Below are 10,000 nucleotides of genomic sequence, written 5' to 3'. Positions count from 1 at the left end.
GCAAAGTCAAGGTCAGTAACCTTGATATTGCTCAGAGTTGCTCCACAATGACTTCGAACAGCAGTTCTACCCAGTCCATGCAAATGTTGCAAAGTGTTGGTGCAAGGACAAAGCCTTACCTAATTCCTGAACTAACAGGAAAGAAGTTCGAAAGGCCCCCACCATACTTTACAGCACTTTCAGTACCACTCTCAGTCTCAAGATCTCTCAGAGTGATTCCCGATGTACCGTATCGAATGCCTTCTTGAGGTCGATGTAGGATGCAAATAGCCCACGCCCAAAATCACTATTGTGCTCTACAATGACTCAAAGCACAAGGATACGGTCTATTGTCTATTGCTCCGATTTCTGATATCTCAGCAGGTGGTCTCTGATACGTCTTAGAAGGATGTGGGCGAGAACCTTGCTTTGTATACTGAGCAGTATGATGCCTCGGTGGTTGCTGCAGTCCCATTGGTCCCCTTTCCCCTACCAGAGAGGGATGACCACACCCCTCAACAGGTCAGGGGGAGTGGGACAGCATGTAAACCTTGTGCCATGGGTTCCCCACCAGCCTTTAACAGTTCAGCTGGGATGCTACATATACCTGCTGTTTTACCACTCTTCAGCTTTGAAATCACCCTCCCCCCCCCCCTTGGGAGGGAGGATCCTCACTGATGGGTGGGTCCGGCAACGGAATCTCGGCACTTCCGTATGCAAGTTAACTGTTGGTGGGTCAACCTGGTACAACTGCTCAAAATCCTCAGCCCAGTGCTTCTGGACCGCAAATAGATCTGAGATGATTTGGCCACTTACTAAGTGAACTGCTGTCGCCTGTGAAGAGGGCTTGGAGTTCAGCTTTCTCAGGGCTTGTTATGCAGGACGAAAGTCATTTGCTAAGAAATGGCCTTCTAACTTCTCTGCAAAACTGCTAATAAACTGTTCCTTGTCTCTTCTTAACAGTGACCATGTTCTGCACACCTGAGAACGGTTCAAATCCCAATCCCTTGTCAGATGAGCCACATGGCAAACATCTGTGGCATCTAGTGTCTCCTGCGAGATGAAATTCTGTCTTGCTCTCGGGCGTTCACCAATCATTTCTTGAGCTGCATCAAACGTTTCACACTTAAATGTGTCCCACTGAAGTGCAGTGTCCATCAGATTGTCGAGCACTGAAACGACTAGAGGCTGCCTCAGCAAACCTCCATGCAAACGCCCCCTCCCTCAGCCTGTCCAAGTAAAACACCCTGGGTTGATCATTGGATTGCTGGGAAATTTTGAAATGGCCCCAGAGGATTGCCACAACCAATCTATGGTCAGTACCACAGAACTCTGCACTCCTACACACCCTGCAATTCTGGAGGATCCTCCAACAAGTGCTAACAAGTATGTGGTTGATCTCCTTGGCAGCATTAACCATATCACTGTACTGCGTTTAGTAATGTGGGTCTGGGTGCTGGTACCAGGAGCCAGATATTCTCATTTTCTGGGACCTAGCAAAGTCCTGGAAAAGGAGGGTATTCACCCAGAACAATGCGAATATCTCATGTATATATTTCACCAGGGACACCTATCTGACACAGATGCTAGTTTGGTGTAGAACATCTCTTTCACGTTAAGTTTACAAACATCGGTAGAAGCGTACACAACAATAAGAGATATGGAGCCAAATGCTAGCTTGTCTCATTACCATTATATGCTCAGAAACTGGAGTAACCTCTACTACTAATGGCTGGAGTCTACTGGAGATGGCCATGGCTACTCCGCGGAGATGGTGACCGTCGCTGTGATGTAACCAGTGGTAGGTGTATCCACCTACACTGATCGTGCCGCTGTAGCCGACCCCCGCAACCTGCAGCGCAGCATACTTCCCCCAGGTTGGGTCCAGGTCCACAGCCTGTCCTCTCGCCCTCACCATCAGCAGCTTCTCGACGACGCATACCGAGACCTGATTGGTTGACCACGGACACCTCACGGCTCGCCCATCGGTCCGCGGGCTCCCTTCGTTCCCAGGTGGCTGGCACAGCTCAGACCCACTTAAGCTCCCGCACCCGGGCGGAGTTCAGCACTCACGATCCTCCAGCCAAGCAAGACACAGCAAACAGTAACTAGGCCTACCAAGGCCTTAGCCGACGGGTGAGCCGTCCCGGCTCTCCCCGGCGATCTCCAACACACCAGCCATACCTGTGGGCACTCACACCCATACACAAAATCTCCTTAAAGAGATGATTGACACCAGCCTATGGCGGATACCAATCTATTGCCATACCGCTGCCAGGTCTTCTCACCTCTGAGAGAGCAGCCACCTATATATATATATATATATATATATATATATATATATATATATATATATATATAAATAAATAGGTGGCATCCAGGGGTCTGCTCTGACGAGTTCCTGGTTCTTTGCTGGATCTATGGTCAATTCTGTCTTGAAGGGTAGTGAGTACTGACTGAGAGTTGCCACTATTGCTTGCAAGGAGCTTCAGCCAGATAGGTTGTTACAGAGAACCTTTATGCTACCCCACCACTGTAGGTTAAGTTCCCTATCATTGTAGGTACCGGCAATCAAAACTGTCGCCGCAGATCCTAAGGCAATTAGGCCATCCCTCCTGACCTTGCCGACAATCAACATCATGATCCTCGAGTTACATCTAAAGGACGTTATTAAGGCTCAGGATGCAGACGTGGGGTTGATTTCGGAATTTCATATACAATTTTTCTATCCTGTATTTGTCACCTCAATAGGCATGATTCTCCTTTTATTAGCGTCAGGGGCATGCTATGCGAAAGCATATCAGATAAACAGGAAAGACGAATAAATCTGCAGCAAGGTTGCGGAACGTGCTGCCTTGGTATACCTGTATCAAGGGCCTATCCTTATGCTACAGAAATCCTAGTGCATCGAGTACCTGAAGGTATAGTTACTAATTTTTTTCTATCTTTGCTTGGAGTGTTTGAGGTTCAAGTAGGTTCTTCCGGGTCACCTCGAACATTTCCATTAAAAAAAAAAAAGAATAATAAATAAATAAATAGTTTAACGAGCTCGTTGCACATCGTTCATACTCCCACCCACCTCTGTCGCATCTCTCTCTCCTACTATCCTGGCCCTTATGTGCATGGTCTGGCTGCCGTCATCCATCAAGGACTAGGCCGAGGACCGTCTTCTCCCATGAGGACTTCGTGTAGAATACGCCGTAGACGATCCAATCCGATGGAAGACGAGGACGTATGCCGTGAATCCTTATGTCATGTCAACCTTGAGGAGGAGCTGTTTTCAACGCCTCGTGAGCGAGTCGAAGGTAGGTGGCATAGCGATATGGCAGTCACTATCAATATGGCATACCATACTCATGCAGGTAGTGTAGACCGCATGGCATGGTTCTGAATATGCGCCCATGTGTACGCCACCGAGGCGGCCGGGGTCGGATATAAGGCTGACTCGGTTTGACCTCGCTGGGCTTGCCTGGACCTCTAGGTTCCAAGGTTTTTTTTGTTGTTCTCTCGTCGGAACTTAAAGAGAGCAATTTGACACCCCCACGGCGAGCTCGACGATCTGGCCATTGTGCTTTGGGTGTCATCGTGCACTACCTTACTTTGAAGTTAGTGATTTTAATTGTAAGCCCAAGGTGCTTGCAATTAAAATCACGAAGCACCGTCAATTCAGCTCTTTTACTACAAGGTGTCGGCCGGACACATAAGGGCCGACCCCGACCGACCCTAACATATAAAGAGAGTTGTTTTGCCAGTGTGCCTTCCTTTTTTTAGATCTATCTTCACCATTCATCGTCCTGTCATTAGCCTTGGCTAGACTTCCCTCTTCCCATCATTATCACCCTTACACGATGCCATCATGGGTTACGTAATCAAATTATTATACTCAGGAGAGCCCATCTGTGAGGTGGCTCTCCAGAAAATCTTCTCCATCACTGAAGTTGCTGTCACGCACTGTTTCAAAGTGCATAACGGTTATAAAGTTGTTGCCAAGCAAGAAAAGCTGACCCCTTTCCTTTCGACTACTGGCCAGAGAAAACTCGTTGATCATGGTTTCAAACCTCTCCCCTCCCCGGAAACGAAGGCATAATGCACGGTCGTGGCTAAAAAGATCGACAAGACGATCCTACCACGATCGTGCCAAGCCATCCAGGAGGAGGCCAGTACCATGAACGGAGTCACTCTGGTGGATGTTTACAAACCACCAGAGTCGCGAATCCTTAAGATTCGTTGCTCAGCCCCCGAGGAAGCACAGAAGCTTCTCTCCCTTGGGATCGTGCTTTTCAACACATCCGTCCCCACCTACAACGTAGAAGCCGAGTGCTTTGTTCAGGTCGATCAGTGCCTGAAATACTACCGTTTTAACCACCTGAAACACGCATGCACACACGAGCAGCGTTGCAGCCGCTGTGGTGATTCTGGTCACTTCTTTGCCACCTGCAGCAACGAGATCAAATGCTACAATTGTGGGGGGCAGCACGTCGCTGTCAGCGGGTCTTGCCCTACACGAAAAGACATAATCAAAACAAAAAGACAAACACTCAAACAAAACAAAAACACAACATACGCAACAGTCTCACAACCCTTACAAACAAGCACACCTACCACAAGACAGCCAAACACGATTGCCTCAGGAACCACTCTGCTGCCTGCCCACTTCCCCTAAACAAACACTTTCACACCAAACAACAACCCTAAAATACAAGCAATACTACACGTAGCTTTAATAGCTGCCAAATACAACGCCAAGAAATTCGCGAACATAGTCCCTATCATGCTACAAAAAAACGGTTTCCCCAGCATTGTGATTCCTGAGGAAATCTTCGAAGACCAAAACCTAAACATACCTGAATTTCACACACAAACAAACACTCACACCGAGGTCAGAGAGGCGTCCATGACAACCACTCAGCCCTCTACCTCTCGCACACTCGTACTCCCACAGCCACTACCACAACGAGTACATAAAGAAACCGCACAAAAGAAAACTACACCTGAAACTTCTGACAACAAATGCAAACATACCTCACCACCAGACATGCACGCCAAAATAGACAAGAAAGACCCTGAGCTCCCGGCCCCCAAGGCTCGTCACGTCCACGACGATACCATCCTGTCGGATTCCGACAGTAGCGAGAGCCTCGTGCAAGCGAATGCAAGATCATTTTTCAATATACGTATCTTTTACGATTTCCTCGATCGGGAATGTCCTAACGTGGTTCTTTTAAATTCCACCTCTATCACTAACTCGTATGCTATCAAACGCTTCGGCTTCGTCAAATCCACCCTTCATTTCGAATTCATTTCACCCCCATTCATCCATCCAGACTTCATGGCTGTAAAGCTATTCACCCAGCCTGGCCCTATAATGATTGCCACGGCCTATCAGACCAAATTCAAACTTGCCACTTTCAGATTTCAATAAATTATTTAGCTACAATAATCTTCCAGTCTTCTTCGCCGGAGATGTCAACGCGTAACACATATCACCACACCACACAACCACGAATGCACACGGCAGACAGCTCTTGTCTATTTTCAACACGAAAAGACACATAGGACCCAACTTCCATACCACAATCACGGCTAGGGGAAAAGGCAGACCTGATCTCGTGTTCGAGAACAGGGCTGCCCTCCCCTACCACACGCACCTACAAACAGGTCCGAACATTGGTTCTGACCACATAACCGTGATCATAAAACTTTCCACCTAACCTATCCATAACAAAGAAACGCCATCCTTCCGGTATAAGAAAGCAGACTGGAACGATTTTAAATCTAATCTTTCAGATCAAAATTTCGATTTTAACCTTGAAAGAGAAAATGTTCTCGAAATAGATAGGCACTGGCATCATCTCTTTGCTTGGATTTCAACAGCAATGCTCCGTTCCATCCCACGAGAGCGTTACAAACTACGTAAATCATTCCATCCACGCGAGAGAACCAAGTGTCTCCTGACCTGCTACAGTAATCGTTTTATCCAAAATATTCAGAATTTACACCGAGTTCGATGGGACCTCACTATCCTCAGAAACCATGTCATAGATAGCTCATTGGCAAAATTTAATTAAACAGAATTGATGCGAGTTCGCAATCCACGGGAATTTTGGCAAAAGATTAATCAATTAAAAGGCAGTAACTTCCCTCCCTTCAGTCACCTCCTCAAGGACAACATTCAAGTTTCAGATTCCGCCGTGGATGTTATCAAAATTTTTCGTGATCACTGGCAAACTGTATTCTATCCTCATGAACCACACCCCTTTTTTAATGAACATTTTCAACCCATCAGTACCTGGAGTCAAGAACACAGGATAGAAATAGAGCCATAGCCAATTATCCACATGAATAGGCTGGACGACACATGCGAACTCCGTGCTCCCATCATGTTGGAGGAGATTAAACAAATAATAAAGAGGTTTCCTCGTAAGGCTCCGGGCTCCTCTCAGACCGGACGTGACGCACTCATTCATCTTCCTGACAACGTTTTACGAGCTATGGCGCACCTGTACAATACCTCTCTTGCTTCTGGCTACTTTCCTGCTCCCTTTAAGACTGCTATCGTGGCCCTCATACCTAAGCCAAACAAAGACCTCGCTGACCCCAAGAATTACCGCCCAATTAGTTTACTAGAGACATTAAGCAAAATTTTTGAAAGAGTCATTAATTCCCGACTAAGGCAGTATTTTGACGACCATGACCTACTTTCTTCCAAACAATTTGGCTTTCGCTCTCACCGCTCGACTACTGACGCACTGAACCTACTGACTAACTACTGTCTTCAGAACAAAGACAGACGACCTAAGACAGTCCTTGTGACCAAAGATGTGGAGCGAGCCTTCGATACAGTCTCGCATGCTGGCTTGAAGTACAAAATCTGCACTAAATTCAATTTTCCCTCGTGCACCAACTTGGATGACCGTAAATTAAAGCTTGAATTTAAAGGCAAAGATTCCTCTACAATCAATATGCACGCAGGCGTACCTCAAGGCAGCATATTCAGCCCAACACTATACATATTATACACTAATGATCTCCCCGATCCCATATTCCCTGATTCTCTGACATTACTTTATACTGACGACTGCACGCACTTAGCTAGACACGATTCGCTCGCTGGTGTCGTCCGACGAATCAACGACGGGCTTGACACCGTCTCTTGATGGGAGCACAAATGGCTTATCAAAACTAATTCGACAAAAACAAAAGTCCTCTTTATAAACCCAAGACACAATCCTCATTACAATCCAATATACCTAAAGTCTTTCGACAGACTACAAGCACCTCTTCAAATAACACACTCTTACAATCGCTTTATCGTTTCAGATGCGCTGCCTCGCGCACGAAGCTGCACCTGCTCAAAGCAATCACACCACTCCTCACATACGCACCACTCACACTTACACTCGCCGCACAAATAAACAGACGCAAGCTGCAGATCGTCCTGAAGAAAGCACTTCGCTGGGTCTACAGGGTGGCGTGGGACGAGTTTGTGTCAACAGCACGATTACACAAGAGGGCAGCGGTGCTCCCGCTGAACCTCGTGTGGTGAAGGATGATTTGTAAACGACTCGACAAACTCTGTGCATGGTGCCCCGACTGGATAGAGCGCAACAACGCCTTCATCCAGGGACGGAGGAGCGCGATAGGCCGTGATCTCTTTTCTCTGGACTGGTCTGAGGAGATTGAGCCAGCTTTCTGAGCTTGGTAGCGCCTTCTTTTCCTTTGTGCACTCTCTCACTTCCTTCTATCTTTCTCGCCCTCCCCTCTCAAGTTTTGTTTGTTGGCCATTATTTTAACTGTTTTGCATGGTTTTAACTCCCCCGAGAAAGGGCCAACCATGCTGTGTGCGAGGAAGCCCCCCGAGGTCCGCCACATCATGACGTGACGAGTCCCGGGAGGTCCCCGGCTCGGCTCATTTCTCCTGTTTTGTGTTTGTTTGTTTTTAATGTTTATTTTAACATTCACTTTTAATTTTATTTCTTTGTTTATTCTCTGTTTTCTATGCATGTAGTTGTTTTCTTTACACTGTAGTTTTAACTTTGTTTTTAAGTTCTTTTATGTTTGTTTTTCAGTTTTGTTTTTGTGTTTTAAGTTCTTTTAAGTTTTAGTTTAAATTCGTTCCCGTTCTCCAACGGAACGTTTAACCTCCCTAATAAACAACTACCCTTCGGTAAGCCCTATCCCCCCTTTTTAATTAACTTCCCCTTCAACCCCTTTCCCTGTGTGACCTCGTCTCCCTCACATCGCGTAAGCGTCCCACATCCTAATCCTTACCCTCATCTCATTGGTTCCGGATTGCCGACACGTGGCATCTGCCGCTCGTACCCGTGCCATGACCGCGGCTCCTCTGTCGGGAGGCGTGTCAACGCGCGAGCCGGGGAGGAAGTGCCACGGCCAGTGATGATAATCCACCCGTGATGTGACCGCTCGAGCAGATCTCCCCGGAAGTCCCGCCGCCGACAGAGAGATATCTCTGATCGACGCAGGAGTTTTCATCCGCTCTCATCCTCGCAGTCTCGAGGTTAGCCGAGGGCACCACCGTTGCCATGGGCGACAAGTCCGTGCACGGTGGAGCCGCAAATGGCGCCTGGCAGGGTGCCCTCCTACCCTCCTCCCACGTTAACCAAGTGCCGCCCTTGCTGGCCCGCCAGTTCCACGCCGCACGGGAGAATTATGACATGGCTGCGGCGAGTACAGATGGCGCGGGGTCTCCCCTTACCAGCCTTTTCCCGCCTTTTCCGACTCCAGTCATCTATCCCCCATCCATTATCCCGCACGCTGGGTTAAGCCCCGGCTCTTTCTCTCTTACTAAATCATCCTTTCTATCCTCTCCTTATCCTTCCCCTCTCCCTCCTTCCTTCCCCCCCTTCTCTCTCGATTTCGATTTCGACCTCGCTCTCAGTCACTCCTCATTACCCTTCGAGACAGAATCGACCCAGCGCCCTGCACGGACCTTCCCGATATCACCCGTGGCCAAGCTGACCGACTCGTTACCAAGATAACACACAGCAACTTTCGTCATTACGCTCTTCAGTAAAGCGGCTAACGGAGAAGTGTGTGTGTGTGTGTGTGTGTGTGTGGATACATATATACATATATTTATATATATGATACATACATACATACATACATATATATATATATATATATATATATATATATATATATATATATATATATATATATATATATATATATATACATGAATATATGCATAAACAAATATACACACACACACACACACACACACACACACACACACACACACACACACACATATATATATATATATATATATATATATATATATATATATATATATATATATATATATATATATATATATATATATATTTGCCAGCAGGGAGAATACCCTCCTTTTCCCGGCATCAGCACCATGGTAACTATGCCATACATGAAAAGGCGCGGCAAAAGTAGTTTTCTAGACCGTGAAACAGAATGTCAATAGAAGCAATATCGGAACAGTAGAATCTATGCAACAGAAGGGTAATATAAGCTGTGCAATAGAAAAGCATTAAAAGTTTTGAAACGTAAAGCAAAAGGTGGGATGCAGAAAACCAATAGAAGTTACGGAACAGAAGTGCAACATAAATTGTGCAATAATTTGGCACCAATGCTCTTTGTAGATCATAATGATTTTCAAAACGAGGAAGAGCAAAAGACAAGAGGCGGTAAGAAATACTCTTATTGTTATAGTCATTATCATTAATTTTAATGAACAGTATCATAATCCTTATTAATGATAATGGCAATGATAATGATAATGATAACAATAATAATAATATTATCATACTACCATTATCATTATCATTATGGATTTTGTTATTACTACTATAATTGCATTCACATTTTCAACATCTTATTACTTTACATTTTTTTTTTTAATAATCTTATCATAAATTCCCTATATTCAATTAGACATTTCGCCCTGAGTAAGGCGCAGATACATCAAGAGAGATAAACTGCATATGCTATTCCTATATTCAGTAAATGATTTTTGATG

The sequence above is a fragment of the Penaeus vannamei genome, chromosome 23 (genome assembly GCF_042767895.1).
Source record: "Penaeus vannamei isolate JL-2024 chromosome 23, ASM4276789v1, whole genome shotgun sequence".
Classification (NCBI taxonomy): domain Eukaryota; kingdom Metazoa; phylum Arthropoda; class Malacostraca; order Decapoda; family Penaeidae; genus Penaeus; species Penaeus vannamei.
Note: the sequence above shows the minus strand (reverse complement) of the source record.